The sequence below is a fragment of the Bubalus kerabau genome, chromosome 2 (assembly GCF_029407905.1).
Source record: "Bubalus kerabau isolate K-KA32 ecotype Philippines breed swamp buffalo chromosome 2, PCC_UOA_SB_1v2, whole genome shotgun sequence".
Taxonomy (NCBI): Eukaryota; Metazoa; Chordata; class Mammalia; order Artiodactyla; family Bovidae; genus Bubalus; species Bubalus kerabau.
Window position 1 is genome coordinate 3,942,931 of NC_073625.1, and position 25,547 is coordinate 3,968,477.

At 43.6% G+C, this 25,547-nt stretch overlaps 1 protein-coding gene across 13 annotated transcripts in view; it reads right to left on the reverse strand.

Moving 5' to 3' along the window:
- Positions 1–25,547, reverse strand: part of THRB (thyroid hormone receptor beta) — a 444,462-nt gene that overhangs the window by 228,849 nt on the left and 190,066 nt on the right. The window lies entirely within an intron of this gene.

Genomic DNA, 25,547 nt, shown 5'->3' on the forward strand with positions numbered 1-25,547 from the left:
GTAGGGGTGAGGATTAAGAGAGTTGCTATGTGTCATGTGTGGATCACAATAAACTGTGGAAAATTCTGAAAGAGATGGGACTATCAGACCACCTGATCTGCCTCTTGAGAAATTTGTATGCAGGTCAGGAAGCAACAGTTAGAACTGGACATGGAACAACAGACTGGTTCCAAATAGGAAAAGGAGTTCGTCAAGGCTGTATATTGTCACCCTGTTTATTTAACTTTTATGCAGAGTACATCATGAGAAACGCTGGACTGGAAGAAACACAAGCTGGAATGAAGATTGCCGGGAGAAATATCAATAACCTCAGATATGCAGATGAGACCACCCTTATGGCAGAAAGTGAAGAGGAACTAAAAAGCCTCTTGATGAAAGTGAAAGTGGAGAGTGAAAAAGTTGGCTTAAAGCTCAACATTCAGAAAACAAAGATCATGGCATCCTGTCCCATCACTTCATGGGAAATAGATGGGGAAACAGTGGAAACAGCGTCAGATTTTATTTTTCTGGGCTCCAAAATCACTGCAGATGGTGACTGTAGCCATGAAATTCAAAGACGCTTACTCCTTGGAAGGGAAGTTATGACCAACCTAGATAGCATATTCAAAAGCAGAGACATTACTTTGCCAACAAAGGTTCGTCTAGTCAAGGCTATGGTTTTCCTGTGGTCATGTATGGATGTGAGAGTTGGACTGTGAAGAAGGCTGAGTGCTGAAGAATTGATGGTTTTGAACTGTGGTGTTGGAGAAGACTCTTGAGAGTCCCTTGGACTGCAAGGAGATGCAACCAGTCCATTCTGAAGGAGATCAGCCCTGGGATTTCTTTGGAAGGAATGATGCTAAAGCTGAAACTCCAGTACTTTGGCCACCTCATGCAAAGAGTTGACTCATTGGAAAAGACTCTGATACTGGGAGGGATTGGGGGCAAGAGGAGAAGGGGACAACAGAGGATGAGATGGCTGTATGGCATCACTGACTCGATGGACGTGAGTCTGGGTGAACTCCGGGAGTTGGTGATGGACAGGGAGGCCTGGTGTGCTGCGATTGATGGGGTTGCAAAGAGTCGGACATGACTGAGCAACTGATCTGATCTGATGTGTCATGTGGTTAGAAAATGGAAAGGGATACATGTTATGTAAGTGTTAAATATGAGTGAGTAGGGCACTCTGGTACCCAACAGCCTCCTCTGCTGTGCTGAAGGGAGGAGGTTTTGGGCATGATCAGGACTGACCTGGTTTAGATGAGAAGATGCTTGATTAGAAACATGAATGTCTGCCTCCCTCCTCCAATCAGAAGGACATATACAGTTGATCCTTGGTTATCCATTTCAAATATAGTAGTGTGTTTACACGGAGAAGACAATGGCACCCCACTCCAGCACTCATGCCTGGAAAATCCCATGGACGGAGGAGCCTGGTGGGCTGCAGTTCATGGGGTCGCTAAGAGTCGGGCATGACTGAGCGACTTTACTTTCACTTTTCACTTTTATGTATTGGAGAAGGAAATGGCAATCCACTCCAATGTTCTTGCCTGGAGAATCCCAAGGACAGGGGAGCCTGATGGGCTGCCATCTATGGGATCGCACAGAGTTGGACACGACTGAAGCGACTTAGCAGCAGCAGCAGCAGCATGGGTGTTGGAATGGAGAAGGCAAGTGCACCCCACTCCAGTACTCTTGCCTGGAAAATCCCACGGACAGAGGAGCCTGGTAGGCTGCAGTCCATGGGGTCACAAAGAGTCAGATATGACTGAGCGACTTCACTTTCACTTTTCACTTTCATGCACTGGAGAAGGAAATGGCAACCCACTCCAGTGTTCTTGCCTGGAGAATCCCAGGGACGGGGGAGCCTGGTGGGCTGCCATCTGTGGGGTCACACAGAGTCGGACATGACTGAAGCAACTTAGCTGTATCAGTGTGTATACACAGAGAAGGCAATGGCACCCCACTCCAGTGCTCTTGCCTGGAAAATCCCAGCGATGGAGGAGCCTGGTGGGCTGCAGTCCATGGGATCGCTAAGAGTGGGACACGACTGAGCGACTTCCCTTTCACTTTTCACTTTCATGCATTGGAGAAGGAAATGGCAACCCACTCCAGTGTTCTTGCCTGGAGAATCCCAGGGATGGCGGAGCCTGGTTGGCTGCGGTCTATGGGGTCACACAGAGTCAGACACGACTGAAGCGACTTAGCAGCAGCAGCAGCAGCAGCAGTGTGTATACAACCATCCCAAATTCCCTAACTTTCCCTTCCCACCAGCAACCGTAAGTTTGTTCTCTAAGTCTGTGAGTAGGTAAGTTCACTGGTATTATTTCTTTTTAGAGTCTGCAGGTAAGGGATGTCACATGGCATTTTTCCTTCTCTGTATGGCTTACTTCACTCAGCATGACAATCTCTAGTATGTAGCATGAGGAACTCTGCTCAGTATTATGTGGCAGCCTGGATGGGAGGGGAGTCTGGGGGAGAACAGATACACATACATGTATGGCTGTTTCTTCGCTGTTCATGTGAAACTATTACAGCATTGTCAATTGGTTATACCTGAATACAAAATCAAAAGTTTTTTTTTTTTTTTAAGGACAGATATTAACACTGAGAATAAAACTGCATTCTTCAGGAAAACTGAAACGGCATATGCCACACTGTTGTGCAGCTAGGGATGTGGGTCTGGACGGCATGTAAGAAAAAAAGCAACCCGAGAGGAGAAAATGCAATTCTCAGGCTACCATCTATTAGGAAGTACACACTGGTTGCAAACTGTTTTAATAGAAAATGTGTTCAGGTCCAGGTAAGTAGTTAAAAAGATGTCGAACACCAGGCAATTTAATTTCAAAAGGTGAGTAGAAGTCAAATTCAGAGACAACAGCCAAAGGGAAGTCTTGACTCTTTCTGCTGGTGGGCAGAGAAGGAGATTCTCCAGGCTGGGACTCTGCAGAGTCCATCATCACCTAGGTACCCCCTGCATGATCTGGTCTGGCTGACACCCTGGCTGTGTCTCTGCCAGCGCCCTCCTGCATGAGCCTGATGCTCCAGCTGCCCCAGCAGCAGTAGCCCCCTGTCCAGAGGCTCCTCTCCTCACTTCTCACTGCGGCTGCCCTGCCTGGGGGGCCCTCCCTCTCTCTCTGAAACAAAGGTTGGGGTTTTCCCTCTTCCTCGTGATCTCCCAGCACCTTGCCACACCGATTTCTCAAAGAATGCAGACTGCATGCCACTCATCTGCTCACTTTCTGACTCCCTCTCGAGACTGTGAGCCTTTCAAGAGGGGGACCAAGCCTCGGTTCCCATTGCTTCCTCTCTCCTCAGCAGAGAGGAACAGAGTAGGTGCTCCACAAGCGTGCTCTGAGCACCGACAAGTGCCTACAGCATCGGTGCTGGGTGTGCACTGCACACTGTTTATTGGGGCACACTCTGGCGATATCGCACTGGGATTGTGGCTGAGGCATTTTCACATTTGAGAAAGTGAGGATGATTGCACAATTAGGCACCACATCTCTCAGGAAGGAGAAGCAGTTAGGATTCCTGCAAAGGATTACTTCAACTATACGTGTAGCTGACTGAGCCAAGACTTTAAAAGCTTCTTCATGAATTCAGGAATTTTTATGACTCACTTATTGTAGGTGAAAATGCACATCAAAGACACCAAGAGACACCACTACATACCAATCAGAATTACTCAGATTAAAAAGACCAACACTATCAAGTGTTGGAGAGGAAATGGAGCAACTAGAAGTCTCATGTGACTGTAAGCTTATGCAAGCACTTTAGGAAGCTGTTAGGAAGTTCCTATAAAATTAAACATACACCCACTCTATGATCCGGCATTTCTACTCCTTGGTCTACATCCAACAGAAATGTACATGTTCTCCAAAAGACAGCCCCAAACCAGAAACGACCCAAATGTCTACCAACAGGAGAATCAATAGGGGGCTCAGATGGTAAAGAATTTGCCTGCAATGCAGGAGACCCAGGTTCGATCCCTGGGTCAGGAAGATTCCCTGGAGAAGGGAATGGCTGCCCACTCCAGTATTCTTGCTTGGAGAATTCCAAGGACAGAGGAGGCTAGCTGGGTATAGTTTATGGGGCTGCAAAGAGTGGGACACGACTGAGTGACTGAGTATTGATATATTCAATATATCATATATTCATATATCAGTGTATATATTGATATATAGATATACGCTGACTGAGTATTGATATATTCACATAATCATTGCTGCTCAGTAACAAAAAGAAAACACTGATACCCGCACCAATATGTGAGAACGTCTCAGTTCAGCAAAAAGTGTCAAATACAAGAGAGTACTTATGTATTACCTGCATAGGAAGTTTAAGCTCAGGTAACAAATGAGTCAATGATGATAGAAATCAGAATAGTGGTAGGTCTTAGGGTGAGGGTGAGGTTCTGATGGGGGCAGAGGAGGCTGAGAAAACCTTCTGTGGTGTGGAAAAGTTCTATCTTCTCTTTTGAGTGGTGGTGGCATGAGTGATATCTATTTTAAAAACTCATTGTCTTATATATTTTAATATATCCACATGACACTCACTAAAAACTTAGAGATAGATAGATGAGAGATTATGAGAAGCCTTGATAAGTCTACATTGTTCATGGGGTTCTCAAGGCAAGAATACTGAAGTGGTTTGCCATTCCCTTCTCCAGTGGACCACATTTTGTCAGAAAAGCAATTCCAAAGAATGCTCAAACTACCACACAACTGCACTCATCTCACACGCTAGCAAAATAATGCTCAAAATTCTCTAAGCCAGGCTTCAACAGCATGTGAACCATGAACTTCCAGATGTTCAAGTTGGATTTAGAAGAGGCAGAGAAACCAGAGATTAAATTGCCAACATCTGTTGGATCATGGAAAAAGCAAGAGAGTTCCAGAAAAACATCTACTTATGCTTTATTGACTATGCCAAATCTTTTGACTGTGTGGATCACAACAAACTGTGGAAAATTCTTCAAGAGATGGGAATACCAGACCACCTGACCTGCCTCCTGAGAAATCTGTATGCAGGTCAAGAATCAACAGTTAGAACAGGACATGGAACAACAGACTGGCTCCAAATGGGGAAAGGAGTATGTCAAGGCTGTATATTGTCACCCTTGCTCATATAGACCCTTGCTTATTTAACTTCTAGGCAGAGTACATCATGGGAAAGGCCAGGCTGGATGAAGCACAAGCTGGAATCAAGATTGCTGGGAGAAATATCAATAACCTCAAATACGCAGATGGCACCACCCTCATGGCAGAAAGCAAAGAAGAACTAAAGAGCCTCTTGATGAAAGTGAAAGGGGAGAGTGAAAAGTTGGCTTAAAACTCAACATTCAGAAAACTAAGATCATGGCATCTGATTCCATCACTTCATGGGAAATAGATGAGGAAACAATGGAAACAGTGACAGACTATTTTTTTGGGCTCCAAAATCACTGCAGATGGTGACTACAACCATGAAATTAAAAGACAATTGCTCCTTGGAAGAAAAGCTATGACCAACCTAGACAGCATATTCAAAAGCAGAGACATTACTTTGCCAACAAAGGTCCGTCTAGTCAAAGCTATGGTTTTTCCAGTACTCATGTATGGATGTGAAAGTTGGACTATAAAAAAAGCTGAGCACTGAAGAATTGATGCCTTTGAACTGTGGTGTTGGAGAAGACTCTTGAGAGTCCCTTGGACTGCAAGGAGATCCAACTAGTCCATCCTAAAAGAAATCAGTCCTGAACATTCATTGCAAGGACTGATGCTCAAACTGAAACTCCAATACTTTGGCCACCTGATGCGAAGAGTCAACTCATTGGAAAAGACCCTGATGTTGGGAAAGACTGAAGGCAGGAGGAGAAGGGGATGACAGAGGATGAGATGGTTGGATGGCATCACCGACTTGATGGACATGAGTATGAGTAAGCTCTGGGAGTTGGTGATGGTCAGGGAAGCCTGGTGTGCTGCAGTCCATGGGGTCGCAAAGAGTTGGACACAACTGAGTGACTGAACTGAACTGAACTGATAAGTCTAAGGGACAAAACCCCTCCATCATTTATATGAATCTCAGACACTGGATCATATAGATCCTTGCAGGTTCAGGGAAGGAAGCTATCACTGAACAAAACACAGGAAACACCTCAGCTGAACTGGAGTGGGTGTGGAGCAGAGAATCAGGGGAAACTCAGTTTGTTCAGACAAGGACGAGCAAGGATGTACCCATCCCAGAAGGCTGTATCTGTAGCATAACTCCTTCCGAAGGATGAGTGGATAAAATAGTTCAGCTGAACTGTCCTATAACAGAATCTTGCAACTCAGACCTTTACTTATCTATAAACCTAGAATCAAGTCCTTTCCTCGGGGTACCCCCATTTGAAAGTCTTTTTGAACGAAAAACTCAGAGCTCTGAAGGGTGGAAGCACACTAGAGCCAGAGAAGAGAGAGCAGAGTTTTTCTCTAAAGTGTTTTCGCAAAATTTTGCAGAAATGTGAGATAAGCCAAAGGTGGTCAGAAACCTCCAATCTTTGAAACCTACTTTGTCTGTCACACCTGTGCAACCAAAAGGAAATAGATGCTCCCGGAAAATGCATTTCCTCCTCATTACCAAACAGGGTCTTGGCCCCAAACCCAAGTTGAACTTGGACACCTTATTGGGAACACAGAGAATTCCCATTACTCTTTTAGTGTTTCTCAGCTGGGGCTGAAGCTGAACTGCCAATACTTTGGCCACCTGATGCAAAGAGCCGACTCATTGGAAAAGACCCTGATGTTGGGAAAGATTGAAGGTGGGAGGAGAAGGGGACGACAGAGGATGAGATGGTTGGATGGCGTCATCGACTTAATGGACATGAGTTTGAGCAAGCTCTGGGAGATGGTGAAGGACAAGGAAGACTGTTGTGCTGTAGTCCACGGGGTTGCAAAGAGTCAGACATGACTGAGCGACTGAACAACAACAATAGCTGGGGCATTACAGCATCAGCAGCAGGACAGATCTTTGGGGGCAGAACTGTCCTTTGTTACGAGGTCCCCAAGGCTAGAGACATCCCAGCGCCCCCCTCCCCCCACAGTGATATCAACTAAAGGCAGGGAGCCAGTCCTGTTGGAGGACCACCACTGATGTTTGGACTGAAGCCTTAACTGGCACCTTATTGGCATAGTCCATCCTGAATCAGTGTCCTGATTAAGTGTATCTAGTGTTAAATAATAATAATAAAGTCAACATATGAAAGAACAGGACATGTCAACTCAAAAGCTCAAACTTCCAATTCCTTAAGAAGTGTCTCATTTAAGTTACCTGCTCTGCTTTCGCTGGCGTTTGAATTTGCAGCCTGGGCTTGAGGTCAATGCTGCAGGAAGTGCAAGGGCCAGTCACTGGCTGCCTCTCCCCTCTGTCCACAGGACCCCACCAGAGGCACTGGGACAGGAGGAAGCCAGTGGAGATGGGAGAGCAAAAGCCCAGGCCTTGAAGCTGAGAGCATCTGAGTCTTCACCTGGCTCACCCCCACCTGCAGTCCCATTTCTCCCAAGTTCAGAGCTCAAACTCTATCCTGGCAAACAGAATTACAGAAGAAAATTCATGAGTAGAAGGAAAAAGCCCCACGACTCTCTTGTCCATGAACCACGCCCAAGTGAATGACTCTGCCCAGCTGTTTGCCTCTGATCCTTACCCCTCTGTTACAAACTTAACAGCTCAACCAGTTAGTTACTATAATGACTTAGTACTGTGTCTCCAGAGACCCTGTTTTACTCTTGCACCTGATCCGACAAGCCTTAGAGCAAGTTCTTCATCTGGTTCCTATAGCCCCAGGTAGGGTAAGTGTTAGGAAAGATGAATTTAGGAGGTAGGTCTATGGATGAACAACCAAAACAAATTAATAGTTAAATAGTTTTAAATGATACATATGAACTTATTTACAAAATGGAAAGAGACTCATAGACATAGAAAACAAACGAATGGTTACCAAAGGGGAAAGGAAGGAGGGATAAATTAGTGGTTTGGGATTAACAGATACACACTCCTATACATAAAAAAGATAACCAACAAGGACTTAGTGTATAGCACAGGGAAGTATATTCAGTATTTTATAATAACCTATAATGGAAAAGAATTTTAAAAAGTATATATATATACATATACAGTGAAAGTTGCTCAGTTGTGTCCAACTCTTTGTGACCCCATGGACTAGTGAGTAACCTTTCCCTTCTCCAGGGATCGAGCCCAGGTCTCCCGCATTGCAGGCGGATTCTTTACCAGCTGAGCCACAAGGGAAGCCCAAGAATACTGGAGTGGGTAGCCTATCCATTCTCCAGCAGATCTTCCCGACCTGGGAATTGAACCGGGTCTCCTGTGCTGCAGGCAGATTCTTTACCAACTCAGCTATCAGGAAGATATACATAGACAAACATATATAAATATATACTTGTGAAATTGAATCACTTTGCTGTATACCTGAAACACTGTAAATCAACTATACTTCAAATTAAAAAGTAATAAAAATATAGTTAAATGTTTTTTTACAGTTATCTTTTGGTAAATGACACATTTTTTATCCACAGAAATGATTTAAATTTTTCTTTTTAAATAGTTTATAGAACCCCCAAAGGACAACAATAAGAAAAACTGTGAGATTAGTGATGGAACTTGGGCAGTTTGGGGTTCCTTTATGACAGGAAGCCCAAGGTAGCTTCCAGGAGTTCATGAATCCCTGACAGTTATGGGGAACATGTGCTGGTGAGCATTTTTTCTGGAAGGAAGTTCACAGCTTTCTTCAGGTTTGCCTAAGCCACTAGCCATGTGTGGCTGTTCGGAGTAAGATGCTCTGTTAAGTGCATGGTGCACACAGCATTTCAAAGATTTAGCATGGAAGAGAGAATGCAAAATAGCTCAATGATTTTTATATCGGTTACTTGTTGGAATGCTATTTTAGATACTGAGCTCTGTGAAATATAATAGTAAAATAAATTTCACTTGTTTTTCTTTTTGAATGCAGTTACTAGAAAACTGTAAATTACATATGGGCTTGCATTCCTGGCTCACATTCTATTTTCAGTGGGCAGTGCTGGGTTACAGCATAAGGGCAGGACAAGTGAAACGGATCTCAGAAGTTCCCGAGAAATCACAATGATGAATATGTTTTCAAGTGCATTTATAAAGTAAAAAAGCTAGAGTGGATTTGGAGGGGAAAAAATGAGCTTTTGTAAAATACTGATTTAGATAGAAACAACATCATACGTATATATTTCACTTTGTCCCCTTAATCACTGAGCCAGGAAAACAAACCAGTGTTAGAAGCTTAAACCCTTTTATCTTTTTAAATCAAAACCATAGCCTCCATAGGTTCAAACGAAGGATTTGAAAAAGTTCATGGGAAAAGTAGGTAACTGGGTTAAGTATCATTTTTTGTTAATCTAATCGACACACACCAAATAACAAAGACTTTATTGTGTTTGCTCTGGGCCAGGTCCAGCTTGCACCTTTGTCCTGTGACCCTTCCTAGGAGTAAGTAAATGTACAAAGTCTGTTAGAGAAATTCTTGAAGCTCCTTTTTTTGCCTGGAACTCCAGGAAGGCAGCTTTCTTCTTTGGGTCTGCACATCTTGGGGACACCAGAATCTCTCCTCAGCTTTTCCTTTGGAGCTGAAAACGATGACTATGTTGCCCAGGAGCAAAGAAATATTATTGCTAATTTTTTTCTCTTCCATCGTTGTCACCAAGGCTGTGACTCATCTAGAACATTCTACTGAAAGACACTTCCTGTTACAGGAGCTTGATTTCCATCCTTGTCACCAAGGCTGTGATTCATCTAGAACATTCTACTGAAAGACACTTCCTGTCACAGAGCTTGATTCTTCTGGGGCTGAACAATATGCAGCACAGTTTCACAGTCTGCACAGAACCTATCACAGAAATGACCACAGCCTTTAGCTCCCTCTCCTCTCTCTAATACTCTGCCACTTTTGCCAATGCAAGTGCGTCTGTGTGCTATTTAACGGCTACTTTAAATCTCCCAGGTGCAGACGTGGAACTTGGGTGAATTTAGCCATAAACGCATTTTTCTCATGAGCATTTGCACTTATGCCCCGTGTTTCTCCCATTCACTCCATTTCCTCTTTTTTTTTTTTTTTAAATTTGTTACTTTCCCATATAATTTTTTTTGGTAATCTTTTTTTAAATTAATTTATTTTTTATTGAAGGATAATTGCTTCACAGAACTGTGCTGTTTTCTGTCAAACCTCAACATGAATCAGCCACAGGTGTACATATATCCCCTCCCTCATGAACCTCCCTCCTGTCTCGCTCCCCATCCCACCCCTCTAGGTTGATACAGAGCCCCTGTTTGAGTTTCCTGAGCCATACAGCAAATCCCCATTGGCTATCTATTTTACATATGGTAATATAAGTTTCCATATAATTTTTTAAAGTTGATATGTTGTATTTTCATCTTTATTCAGTTCAAGACTTTTTTTTTTTTTTGGTCTCACAGCACGCAGGATCCTAGTCCCCCGACCAGGGGTTGAACTTGTACCCCCTGCAGTGAAAGCATGGAGTCCTGACCACTGGATCTCCAGGGAAGTCCCATCACGCCTCTTCTTACTCCTCGCCCAACTCTTGCTCAGTGTTGCCGGTATCCAAGATTTCCGTAAAACGATGCCATTCATTTTGATGAGGGTGAGGTGGCCCGCAGATGAAGTGACCATCATCAGGTTTTCCTTAACAAGCTGACTTGTTCTAACAAACTCAGGTCCCGGCAACCAAAGTTCCTAAGCGTATTCTTTGGATCCTGCTCTCCGTTTCCTGGGAACAGCTTTTCTGCCCTTTGGAATGACGACAGCGTCCCTAAGCCAAGACGAGCGCTGCTGAGGACTCGGTTTCGTTTCGGAACGTTCTCAGGATGATGCAAGGCTCATTCAGGGCAGCTAGCCCACGCAGGGTGAAGGGGTCCACTGAGGATGGACTCAGCCTTCTCCGATGTTACTGTGTATCAGAGTCCCCTGCGGAGTTTATAAAGTGCAGATTCTGATTCACTGGGTCTAGGGTGAGCCCCGCGATTCTGCACTTCCAGCAAGATCCCGCCTGGTCCCACGGGACTGACCACAACCACACTTTGAGACGCAGAGGAGTCCATCTCTAAGAAATCTTCCGTCTCCAGGAAATCACCCGTTTCTAGGATTCTGTAATTTTGGTGACCAGCAACCAAGAGCTGACAGAAGTAGGAGTTGGTTCTCTTGAGAACCTCTGCTAGGATACTCCAGCAGTCATAGTACCAGCTGCAGAAATTCATCAAAGAAGGGGGATTTAGAAATTAAATGTGAGAGCCTATCACCAAGCCACGTTAGAATCTTGCAGTGGATCAAGTTACTATCTAGCTGTTCTGTCAAATGCACCTTTAGCTCCTGCCTTCCTAGAATATCTCTACAAATGAGCCCCCTTGACGCCTCAGCTGGATGGCTAATAACGTTGGATGCAAAACACATCTAAGTTTACTCAGTGACTAGTTACATAAAACAGTTATCTTGAATCCTTATGCAAAGAAGAATTTTGCTAAATAAATATTTGCTCTTCAATTTATCTGTTCTGTAAATACAACATGCTCCCATGTAAGGTTTGCTTAAAGTGGAACACAATTCTCTCATTCCATATCTGATAAGTATGAAAAAATAATTTATATTCATAGCAGGATCAAGGATCCTTCCATCATACCCATTGCTTCTCAAACCAAGTAAGTACGTGTACAGCTATGTAACTGATGCTGATAATAAATTCCTCGGTGTAGGGAAACTCTAAAAGAGACGAAGAAGACTCAGCGAAAGTCAAAATGAAATGAATATGTGATTTCTTTCAATGTATGACTTTTCTGTCTCTTGACTGCAGGCAGATGAGTTTACACTATATTAACTGAATGTTCACACACACCACATGTGCCAGGTGCTGGGAGGGGGGAGAAGAGGAATGAATTTTAGCCTCAAATGAGTGGGGGTGGGGCTGGGGGATGGGCATCTAACTCGGTATTTACAACATAATACGCTTTTAAACAGAGGTACCTATAAAACACAGTGGACAACAGAGGTGTTCCCTGGACGGGAATGCTGGCCTCTGTGTCCCCACAGTACACATTCTTACATAGTGTAAACTTTTAGGGGGAAAAATTAGTATGCACGTCTGCCTAACTAACTTCTCAGCAAGTTTTGGAATTTAAGCTATTTTACTGCAAGGGTAGAAGGGAGTGAATGATCTGGGTCACTGAGGTGGGACTTGAACTCACCTTTGCTTCACATTCAAGTCCACGCTCACACTGTGGTCACAGACTGAGTCTTAAATTCTTAACTCTTTGTACGATTGGTTTCATTTCCAAGTGAGTACATGAGGGAGTCTGGGATGGACATGTACACACTGCGACATTTAACATGGGTAACCAGCGAGGACCCACTGTTCAGCACAGGGGACTCTGCTCAAAGTTATGCGGCAGCCTGGATGGGAGGGGACTTTGGCCGAAGTGAACACTAATACAGCTCTTGAGCCGTCAGGGATTTTACATGTATTACTCCTTTAATCTTCACAGCAACCCTCTGGGGTATCGTCTCCATGGTACGGTTGAGAAAACAGGCAAAAGTGAAATCATTTCTTCACAGTCACACGGTAAATCCGAGGCAAAACTGGGATTTGAACTGGGGAATCTGGTCCCGGAGCCACTTCGCTACTCTGAGTGTGGTGTGATGACTGGCATCACGGGCTTATCCCAGGAGTTTTCCCAGGAATCCAGCAGCTCAGGCCCTCCCCGGGTGCCGTGATGCAGAACCAGCATTTGATCGCATGATCCTTAACCCTTGAGACGCACCCCTGCCACAGGCAGCATCGGTTGATGAAAGACCAGCCCCCCGCCCTGCCACCTTCCCCCTTGGCCTGAAGCCCCATTCTGAAAGATTGCTACCATCTGCCCCTCAGGCATCTGTGGGCACCTGAGCAGCCTCAGCTTCATCCCAGGACCTGAGTCAAAAGTGGGTTCTTTCTAGAACAGATCGAGAAGCACTAAACATTTCCGCTTCTTTGCTGAGGGTCTCAGGGTGAAGGAGTCACTTCACGACCTTGTGAGTGTGTATGTGTGTGTGTGTGTGTGTCAGGGTGAAGGAGTCACTTCACGACCTTGTGTGTGTGTGTGTGTGTGTGTGTGTGTCAGGGTGAAGGAGTCACTCCACGACCTGGTGTGTTTGTGTGTGTGTGTGTGTGTGTGTGTGTGTGTGTGTCAGGGTGAAGGAGTCACTCCACAGCCTGGTGTGTGTGTGTGTGTGTGTGTGTGTGTGTCAGGGTGAAGGAGTCACTCCACGACCTTGTGAGTGTGTGTGTGTGTGTGTGTATGTGCTATCGCTCAGTCACGTCCCACTCTCTGACCCCATGGACTGTAGCTCGCCAGGCTCCCCTGTCCTTGGAATCACTGCCTTAGAGCCTCTGTCAGCTCTCTGCTGCTCTGCCCACCATTGCTCACTCATTCACTCATCTCCTCTCTCTCCCTCTGTCCCTCTGTCTCCCTCCACCTCGAGCTTCACCCCCAAGTCCACCTCTGACTCCACCTCTATTTCCCTCTCTTCTCTGGAGTAATGGCGCAAACCTCCCCTCACCTCCAGCAAAACAGTTTCACTCTCAGCCAGATTCCTTGCAGATTTATTTTTCCACCTCCAAGCACACTGGTCAAATTTCCCAAGTAAATATAGTTCCTTTCCTTAGAGGAATTCTGTTGCTAGTTGTTACTAGATATCATTTTCCCATCTTCTTACGGTTATTTCTTCTGCTCTACCTCTTTTTAAATCGTGAAATATGATATGCATGGGTTTCTCAGGTGGCGCTAATGGTAAAGAATCTGCCTGCCAATGGAGGGGATGTAAGACACGCGGATTCGATCACTGGGTCGGGAAGACCGCCTGAAGGAGGGCATGGCAACCCACTCCAGTATTCTTGCCTGGAGAATCCCATGGACAGAGGAGCCTGGCGGGCTACAGTCCCTGGGGCTGCAAAGAGTTAGACACGACTGAAGGGACTTGACACGCACATGATATGCATACTCCATATGCAGACAACTGTATATGGGTTAGCTTTTTACCTTCAACTCCTACTAGCTTTGACTTTTAATGCAGAAAACAATTGCTTTTCATTAACAACATATGAAATGAAAATATGAACCATATCATTTACTAAGATGGCCATTACTGGCAGCCCAGAGATCCAAGATTCAAACAAACTGAGGCCAAGCTTAAATGAGAAAACGGAAGGTCTCACTGGTTGCTAAGTGCAATAGGTCAGACTTTCTGTCTCTGACTCTCGGAAATTACCAGAAAATCAAGTAGGTTAGCACTCTTAGAATAAGCGTATTCCAATGCTACCTCTACCTTGCTGCAAAATATGCCTTAAAGTATTTCTGATTAAATGAAAAATGCAAGATACGTATAATAGTTTTTTGTATTAAAGGAGGACATCTAGATGAGATGAATAAAATGAATAATTGCAGCAACTTCTGATTTAGTCATGGTCTGTGTTTTCAGACTGTGGAGTAAACTCCTGTTTCCAGTTTTTGGCTGTCTGCCTTTGAGTCTCTTTCAGGCCATAATACGAAGCAGCAGAAGAGAAATAAGTCACATACTTAGTCTATCAGACCAATTCTGTTATTTATTCAGTTTACAGTTCAGTCACTCAATCGTGTCCGACTCTTTGTGACCCCATGGACTGCAGCACGTCAGGCCTCCCTGTCCATCACCAACTCCCAGAGCATGCTCAAACTCATGTCCATTGAGTCAGTGATGCCATCCAACCATCTCATCCTCTGTCGTCCTCTTCTCCTCCCGCCTTCAATCTTGCCCGGCATCAGGGTCTTTTCAAATGAGTCAGTTCTTCGCATCAGGTGGCCAAAGTATTGGAATTTCAGCTTCAACATCAGTCCTTCCAATGAATATTCAGGACTGATTTCCTTTAGGATGGACTGTTATTTATTAATTTATTAATCACTATCATAAAAGATTTCCTGAGAGAAAAATGTTATGCTCCTTACTAAATGAAGTTCTCTAGATTATGTGAGATAAACAGCTCACCACTGCTTCTTGTGACAGGTTATCACTAACTAACTTGAACTTGGCATGATACCTACCTCACCAAGTGCTTCCTCTCAAAGGAAAAACAACACTGAAAATCAAGGTGACTGGCTCATCCTCCATTATTAATTGCCAATGGTTTTAACAGAGCAGGGAACATGCTTGGTGCTATCTTTTGGTACCAGTCTAAATATGCCTGGCTTCCCTGGTGGCTCAGTGGTGAAGAATCTGCCTGCAATGCAGGAGACACGGGCTCAATCCCTAGGTCTGGAAGATCCCCTGGAGAACGAAACAGCAACTCACTCCAGTATTCTTGCCTGGAAAATCCCACGGACAGAGGAGTCTAGCAGACTCCATGGGCTTGCAAAAGAGTCAGACATGACTGATTGGCGAAACAATAACTAAATATAACTGTCTTTACTAAATTTTCCCCATTAATTCAACTTCAATGTTAGGTGAGTATAGAAAATGTTTGAAACAGCAGTGAAAAACTGTTCAGACACATATTAAAGAATAATACAACGGTCTAGAAATGAAAGCACAACAACAATGGAGACGTGGAAAAAACAAAACAAAGCCAACCGTTAAATGCTGGAAATAGAGCTTAGAACTATGAAGCCTGCTCTCCCTTTCTCCTCTTTGATGGAAGTCAGATTCTGCTTATTCTTCTGGGCCCAATTCAAATTCTAGTCCCTTCAGTAAAGGTTACATATGTAACTGCAACTATGATCATTTCTTCCTCTTCTTTCATGAATTATGAATCATTTCACCAAAAGCATAAATACTGAATAACTAAAATTACCGTTTACCTTTTCTGGCATATGTATGTTGACTTCCCAATTAATTTTAAGTTTCTTTGAGGAAGCATATTGGCAGTACTTTTTGTACCTTCCATTGGCATAGCATGATGTTTTGCATAGAGAAAAGCTTAATAAATATTTTACAACATATTTTCCCAAAGGGCAGTGAAAAGTAGCTGTTCCACCTATTATTAGCAGAAAGCACAGTTCCAAACCAGAAATTATTGTGTCTTGGTATGATCTCCAAACATCTCAAGAAAAAGCTGTCTAATCAACATGGTCTTAAGTGGTCTTCAGGGTATTCATGAAATAAGTTGACACAACACAGAAATCAAAAATCGCAAAAACTGTGTTTAACACAAACAGGTAATTTGTACATTTTGGATGCATTTTTGTTCTTTCAAATAAAGGTTGAAGAACCCTCTCATTTTCCTGATTCTAATGAATATATTTATGGATTAAGAAATTTGAATTTTGCACCTAGTTCAACCAAAAACTTATTATAAAAACTGTTGGTAAATCTTAAAGATAAAGGTTTAAAACATCCATCAGTAGATAATGGAATGGTCTAATTCCCATCAAACTATTCTAGGTTTTAATCAGATGCTATTGTATGAATTTAAAATAGAATTTTTAAAAGATAGATGTATAAACTAATGACAGAGTGATGCTGTAGTTTAAAAAATAAGATAAAATTGACAGTTTGGGGAAACATAACGAGGTAGAGCTTCATCTCACACTATGTGCTCCAGAGAAGGCAGGATGGATTCAGAAAGTAATCCTTTTAAGGAAACTTAAAAATTGGAGAAAATATTAAATAAAATTTAATAAAATAAACATTTCAAGCTGAGTATTTAGTGGATCCTTGCTTGGGAAAAATAAACATGAAAACAATGAAAGAGACTACAAAGGAAAGGATATTCATATAAAGATATGTTCATATAAAGATAAGTTCATATAAGGATAAACTTATATGAATTAGGGATAAACTTATATGAATTAAATTTTGAAACCCTAGGACAACAGATAAAAATATAAGAGCAACCCATACTCATTCAATAGATATTTACTAAGCATCTACTATATTCCAGGCATTATTTAGGTTTCGGTAATTATCTGTCTATCTACCTACCTACATATCTATCCATCCATCCATCCATTTATCTAACAGATAAAGGTCTGTACAGCCTTGCTGTCAAGGAGTCTATATTCTAGTGGATAGAGACTGATGTTTAACGAAACACATTCTTAACACTTAGCGTGGGAAAAGATGAAGAGTGCTATGGGAAAAAGGAAAGTAGAGATAAGAGAGAATTTGAAGTGCCAAGGGTTGTGCTTGCTGGGAGGCTGAAGGATTAAATAGGGTGGCCAGACATCAGTGAAGGGGAAGATGCAAATACAGACTTTCAAGAGGTACGGGAATGAGCCCAGTGAGTGTCCTGGGGGTGGATGAGGCGTTCCAGGAAGAGGGAACAGCCATCTGCTAGTAAAGCAAAGGCAAAGGAAAAACGGGAGAAACATGTGTGACACATGAGATGAGCTGAGAGATATTCTTAAGAGGGAGAAGCATTTTTGGAAACTGGTTAAAAACATCAGTATCTTACAGAAAATGGGCAAATGGCATGAACAGAAATCTTGGCATGAAACTCAATAAAAGTGAAATATATCCAGTCTTACAAGGAATTGAAAAAGTGTACATTAAAGTAACCTCACTCTAGGGAAATCCAATTTGTGAAGATTAAATAATGTCAGTAAAGATGTGATGAACTGGACTCTTTTCATGGAAGCATAAAACAACACAACATTTTGTAAAATGTTAAGACAACATCTGTGGGAAGGTATATTTACTATGACATGTAAATGATTAATACCTAGGTAACCTCCAGACTGGTTTCTGGCCCAGCATACATCTGCGGGCATTTGAAGCCTCCATATGAATGTTCCATAAACACCTCCAAGTCCAAATGTCCACACTGATTTCCTGCAGCCACAGCACCAATCCCCAAAGCTCGCCTTCTTCTGTTTCCGTGAATGGTACCAATGTGTATCTGTGCCTAAGACACAGACCCATCCTCACGGCTTCTCTCTTGCTTCCTGAATTCTGTCATTCCCGTGTCTCATCAACGCTACTTTTGTAATATCTCCTGAATCCATCCCTTCCTCTCCATTTCCACCAGAATGGTCTTCGTTCAGCCCTCATCATTTTACACCTAAGCCGAGTAACAGCTGCTTACCTGGCCCTCGATAGCCAATCTCAGTTCCACCTCATCTGCCCCTCATTACCACAGGGCTCTTTCTAAAACATTAAACTGGGTCAAATCACTACTTCATTTACATTTTCAAGTGGCCCCCTACTGCTGTCAGGCTAGAATCCAAGCCGTAGAGGCAGACTTGTGTGAGCTGACCCCTGATCATCAGCTGTCATGTCCTGCCAGTCTAAACTCTTCACTCCGTCCATCATAATCTCCCTGTGAATTACACACCACACCTCTCTGCCTTCATCTATGCCATTGTCTCTGCTTGCCCCCGCCACCATCCCACAACCTATACTGCTCACTAGACAATGTCTCTTTCCCTTTTCAGACTCAATTGGCACAAGATAAAATCTTTGCTTTTAGTGTTGATCAGCCTGAGTTAGTGTATCTCAAAGTTAAGCATGCATCAGTCATCTGGATGGCTTGTTAAAGTTTCCAGGGTTTCCACCGCCCAAGGTTTTGAGTTGGTCAGTCTGGGGTGGGGCCTGAGAATCTGTATTTTAACAAGTTTCCAGGTGACGTGGATGCTGTCTGTCTAAGGGCCACACTCTGAGAACCACTTGTCTGGAGAAGTCTTCATTGAAGAAACTCAAGTTTGGCTGGCTGCTCGCTTTTTCATTCATTAAACAAGTGCTTGCTCTGTGAATATGTGTCTATTCCAGCCTGTGAATTAGGTCACGTATTCTGCATAGAGGTATAAAGAGAATCTCTCTCTCTCTGACGGGAAGGAGGCAGGACTGACATGTACAGTTCTGCAGGTTGGATACTGTGTAAATGGTGCCCAGTGACATACTGCAGTTAAGCCAGAGGTGATGGTCCTGGCCCTCAGAGAAACAAGCCTTTGGTTAACAGAGCAGTGTGATGGATGTCATTATACAAAGAGGCAAGATTTTCTTTGAGACACGAGCAGAACCTCCAAACCCAGCTAGGCACCAGGGCAAAGGAGTCAGGCGAAGCTTGCTAGAGGATGTGATGCTTTCAGTGAGTGTGGAAAGGTGAGGAGACATTATTAGAGGGGAGGGGGAACAGCAGGGCTGGAAGGAAGCCTCACAGTAGAGACACAGAGACACAGTATATGTGATTGCAAGTAGACTGCAAATGGACGGAGAAAAGAATGTCAAGACCTCCACTCACTTTGTCCAACAGGACGGGCATTTGCTTAATTTGAAGAAATTTTTTAAAATTATGAAATATTGCACATATTTACACATATACACAATGAAATATTTCATGTATATATACATATATATTGATATATATACACACAATGGAATATTATTCGGCCATTAAAACAATGAAAGAGTGCCATTTGCAGCCACATGGATGGACCTGGAGATTATCATACGAAGTGAAGTAAGTCAGACAGAGAAAGGCAGATGTCATGATATTGCATTTATGTGGAATCTAAAATACAATGCAGCAAAACCAATACAATATTGTAAAGTTAAAAAAAAAAAAAAAAAAAAGAAAGAAATAAAAAAAAATACGATGCAAAACAGAAACAGACTCAGAGAACAGACTCACAGTTACCAAAGGGGAAAGGTGGGGAAGGGAGGGATAAATCAGGAAGATGAGTTAACATGTCCCTACTACAATATATAAAATAGGTAACTTACTGTATAGCGTAGGAAATCTGTTTACTAGTCTATAATAATCTAAATGGGAAAAGAATTTGGAAAAGAATAGACATGCATGACTGAATCACTTTGCTGTACACCTGAAATTAACACAACATTGTTAATCAGCTATGCTCTGGCATAAAGGAAACAGCGTTTTTAAAAGGGATATGAAACAATATTACAGACACACAAGGGCCCACCATTCAGCTTTGCTCTATTAGCTCCATCTCTCTCTTTATAAATAAAGTTTATAAAGAAAGTTTTAGAAATAAAACAAGGAAACACAGCAACCTATCTCCCTCCCTCTCTCTCCCCCCGCCCCCTCCCCTCCCCCCCTCCCCCCCTCCCCTCCCCCCCGCTTCACCAAGCTAGCCACTATTTTACAGTTGGCGTCTTTTTCCCATGCATGTTTTTGTACTTTTACTACGTAAGTGCACAGGCATTTACATCTTAATGAGAGACTCTGTCCAGGACATTACAGCAGAAATTACAGCGCTTGCCTCGACAGGCTTCCTGCGAAGAGACACGGAGCAGCAGGCAGCCAGGGCCCCATCAGACCACTCCTTTCCACTGGGTGGTGGGAAAAAGCAGGCCTTGGGCTAGCTTTGCATGATGCCACTGGGCGGTGCATCAGGGTGGGTCAGGGGAGAGGGGTGTGAATCAGAGAATCACATTCTGCTTGTTCAGCTGATTTTAAAAGTGAAAATGAAAACGCATGTTGCCTTGCCGTCAAAGCTGTCAAACAGGCAGGACCAAGAAAGTGGTACTGACGAACTCGGTCACTGTGCCCAGCCTGGTGTGTTACCCACACAAGGTGAGTGTGTATATGTGGGTGTAGCATGTCCCATGGATGCAAAGAGTTCCAAAACACCTGGCTACATCCTACCAGCACCACAGACGGGCTTTGATTTCGATATCTGCAAAATGGCAAGACATGACCTGCTGCCCCCTGGCTTAACAATGGATGTGGTGATGGCATGGAGCTGAACTTCCTTCTCACTGCGAAGAGCTCGTCATGAAAAGTCTTGGGGCGTCCCCGGGGCTGCTAGTGGTAAAGAACCCACCTGCCAATGCATGAGACGTAAGAGAGGTAAGAGATGAGGGTTCAGTCCCTGGGTCGGGAAGACCCCCTATAGGAGGGCATGGCAGCCCACTCCTGTATTCTTGCCTGGAGAATCCCATGGACGGAGGAGCCTGGCGGGCTACAGTCCAGAGGGTCGCAAACAGTCAGACATGACTAAAGTGACTTAGCACAGCACAATGAAAAGTCTGTACAGTTACCAAATGCATGATCCTTCTCCTCCTAAAGTTAAAGAAAGAAGAGTGAGTGAGAGGAGAGAGACAGAGACAAAGAAAGAAAAACTGGTTTCCTTTTCAACCTCGATTTTCCTGTTTCCCCCAGCTTGATTTCTTATGACCCCTTCTTAGTGATATTTACAACACCTTCACTGCTTAGCTCCTTTAAAAATCTACAGTTTAGCTCCTTTTTATTTTTCCTTTTTCTTTGTTTAGGGATGCCAAAGTTTGAAAATCATTGCAGTTGGTGGGAGGGGCCCTCAAAAAGTTTTATGTAGTTTGTGTTGTGCGTATGCGTACATTATTCATCTGTGCATTATTTACCTATTGCCCATAGACTGCATCACTACATTCCCAGCCAATGTTCTGTATGTAAAAACAACGTGAGATTTGTTTTTGTTTATCCAGATCCTGTTTCCTGGAAATTTAGCTAAATGTCTTTTCTGGGTTTCCATTCATATATATATATGTATGTGTGTGTGTATATAATATATATGCACACATGTATATTTACTCATATATATGCATGTACATGGGCTTCCCTCGTGGTTCAAGGGTAAAGAATCTGCCTGCAGTGCTGGAGATCCGAGTTTGATCCCTGGGTCAGGAAGACCCCCCTGGAGGAGGGCATGGGACCCACTCCAGCATTCTTCCTGGAGAATCCCATGGACAGAGGAGCCTGGGAGGCTACAGTCCATGGGGTCACAGTCAGACATGACTGAGCGACTCAGCAGCAGCAGCAACGTGCACACACACATATTCATATGTGTACATGCATATGAATATGTATATAATGTATTTTTACACACATCCACACACCTCACAAACATGTGTGTGGATGTGTGTTTGTTGAAATGCAGTTTTGAATTGCATGGCTAATAAATTAATACTCCTTGGTCAATGCATTCTTCACAAAGTCCATCACACCGGTTTCTCCTGACCCTAATGCCACCTTAGTAACACAAAGCTCATCACTACAGACTGGAGGCCTCCACTGCTTCCAGTTGGCTGCAAAATCAGCTCCTCCAAAGCGCCACCCTGACCGTGCCTCTCCAAAATGGAAAAGCCTTCAACAGCTGCCTGTTGTGACCAATCTTCTAGGTGCGTCCATTCCATTCCTTTATGACCAGATCTCACTTGCGGATGCAAAATACATTTTCCAGCTACATTTTTCAGATTCTTTTGCAACCAGGAGTTAGTAGATGAGACTGCAGGCAGAAACCATGAGGGGAAATTCAGAGAAAGTCTCCTAGAGAGTGAAATCAGCTGGTAATGGGTGCCTTTTGCCCCCCTCTTCCCATCTTCCCTGCTGCCTTGAATTTATGTGTGAGGGCTAGAGGTCTAGCAGCCACGATCACCCAGGAAGTAACCCTGAAGATAAAGTCATATGCTTGAGAACAGAAATGCAGAAAGATAGAAGGTACATGAGTCCCTGATGATAACAGAACCACCCCCAACTGCCCTGGAGAGAAAAATAAATTTTGTGGGTTTTTTTACTGTTATTTAAGATTTTCAGCGAAAGGCAGGCCCAACATAGTAGTTTGTTCTCTCTCCAATTCTAGCTATTTCTCTGCTCTGGCCAGTGTGATATGATGATCAGTTTTTTATTCTTCTTTTAAAATTATATGCATTTTTTAATTGGAGGATAATTGCTTTACAAGATGGTGTTGGTTTCTGCCACACATCAACACCAACCGGCCATGGGTATACATATGTCCTTTCCCTCTTGAACATCCCTCTCATTTTCCAATCCATTCCGCCCATCTATTTTGTCACAGAGTACCAGATCTCCTTGGGACAAGAGCTTACAGATAGAAAGGTTTGCATTCTCACCCAGCCCGACCGCTACGACATCCTCAGGCCCTGCTCCTCATTCCTCCCGCTCAGTTACCTTGTCTGGAAACTGAGAAGAAGAATAAGCACATTAAAGGCTTTGCTGTTTTTCTTTCACCCAGTTTCTTGGTTGTTATTGGCCCCAAAGCATCAATAGAGAAAATAACTGAGGGAGGGAGAAGGAGACAAAATTCAAACCAGGATGTGTTCCTACTTGTTCACAGCCCTTGTCAGCAATTTAGGGGTCGAAAAGGTTCAGGTTGTTAAGTTTCAAAAGTCAGAGGGAAAAAATATCAACCAACCGGACTTCAGTTATTGATATTTTATACATAACTGAAATCTGAGTAAACATACGTTGCATTTTCCAAACACCCCTTGCCCTGTAGATAAATGCATACATACATACACACACACAAAGATTTCAAGAACGTTGGCCCTGGGGGAATCACTTGTCCCAAGTCTCTGGAATGGAGAAGTCACACAATTCTTGGTATTTGCCATTTGGATAAATTGACTCGTAATGAAAGACTTGAAGAAACAGTTCCTTTTAAATGGCACTGAATTGCAAAGAAGCAAATTCTGCTCAGACTCTTCCATCCTGCAATTTCATTTCTGCTCTTACACACATTAACCTAAATTGGCTGGATACAAATCTTGCTGAATTAAATTTGATTTGATGAGAACATTTGCATGTCCGTGCAGGCAGGGTGCAGTATGTGTAGGTTTTTAAAATGTTATTTTAAATGTTCTTTGACGAATGATTCAGCTTTGCCATAGCTTCAAGAGTGAACTAAATTTTTGGTCCTGTGGATACATCTTGTGAATGAACCAGATTGTGGCCTTTGCTGGGAAACCACTGAAGGAGCAGTTTGTTTTTTTCCTGAAGAAAGACACACGGCCTTGGAGGCAAGAACACTGGACACAGTGCTCCCTCTGGACCACTCTGAGACTGGCTGAACCCACGGACACGGAGCCCAGGGATAAGGAGGGTCGACCGTACTACATCATCGTGTCGACTTGAGGGCATTGGGCATCTGTGGATTTGGGTGTACCGGGAGACCAGGAACTACACTGTGCCTTTAAATCCTTGCTGCCTCTGCCTCCCGTGACCCTCTCTTACCATCACCCAACACTGTTTAAAACCCCCTGCTGGCTCTTCTCAGTCCAGCTTTCTCATCAAGCTCTAACGGGCAGGCTTGGCCACTGGGTCATATCTTCCTGGGCCCAGGACACCAGCAAGTGTTTCAACCCAAATGATAACCTTCCACGTTACTGCCAGACTTTCTAAAACACACAAACAGAAAAACTCAAATAGACTTGGCTCCAGGTATTTCTGGGGGAGAAAAGCCCATTTTAAAGGATGCTTTATTCAGGTCACTAAAGGCCATAATTCCAACCTCTCACCAGAAGTTCCACTCTGAAAAGATACAGAAGAAGGACTCTTGCATTTCACAGGTCCCCAAAGAGAATTCAGATGAAAGAGTAAAGGTTAAAAAATTATGGACAATTCCCTGAGCATTATCCACAGTCCATGTCCAAGAAATGCATGAATTAAGTATTGTACTTGGGACCTCAATCCCTAGAAATCCCCTACATTCTCCTTTAGCTGCATTACGAGCCAGAAGGTATTCAGGGGTTCTGTTGTCTGAAATTCTCTGAGGTTTTTTTTTCTAGTTTTAGTAATTATTGAACAAAGAAAGTGCTGGAAAAGCAGCGTGGCCTCTTGTCTTCTCCAACTTTGCATAATGACTATAAACCCCACTCAACAAAGAGTGCACGTGGCTTTAAGAAAGACCATCAGTATTTTCAGTATTTCAGGAAGTTCTCAGTAATTTTTTTGCTCTCAGCTAGGTTTTTTTTTGCTTCATTTTCCTTTGTTGCTTTCATTTTTTAACAGAGGTAGAATTTACGTATAGCAAAAAGGAGATGGGTTTTGACAAATGCCATGTAGCACACACGTCTATGAAGACAGACATGTCTATCACCCCAGAAAATTCCCCGTGCCCCTGCCCAGCCAAGCTGGTCTCTCCCCGGAGTAACCACTATTTTGATTGCTATCACCACAGAATCATTGTGCCTTTTTCAGAACAAGGTAAAAATGGATGAATACAGTGTAGTTTTTAAGTGACTAATGTCTCATGTTTTAAGCATCTATAAAACACCTCTTGGCTTCCTTCTGCAAATTGAGGGGCCTGCCCTGTGAAAACAGTGGGCAAGTCTTCTGAGGAGCCGCAGGTTTCCTGGGGGCCTGAGAAGCCACCTTGATTGGGGGTGGGTGGCATGCAGGCAGAAGCGTGGGCTTCTCTCCTCCCAGCAGAACAGCTGTACTTTTCCGTGTCTTACAAATTGCCTTTCACTGGAAGACTGCATTCAAGTGTTCTTTGTAAAAAAAAAAACCAAAATTTAAAGTTGGAGAAGTGCAGGTCTAGCCGATTCTTACCGATCCCTCTCCCTGGAACATTCTATAAATTACAAATCGTGTTTCTGACATGAGAGCTGGGACTGGCCCCCTAGAGGGAAGGCTGGGAGACAGCGGCAGCCAGACAAGGGGCCCCCGGGGAGGCCAGGGCCCCGAGCTCTGTAATATTAGCACTGGCGACAATCAGATAGCGCCACCCCAACCGAGGCGGCTGGACAATAGGCCAGAGGCGCTGGCGATGGCAGGCACAAAGACAGCATTCAGGAGGCCCGG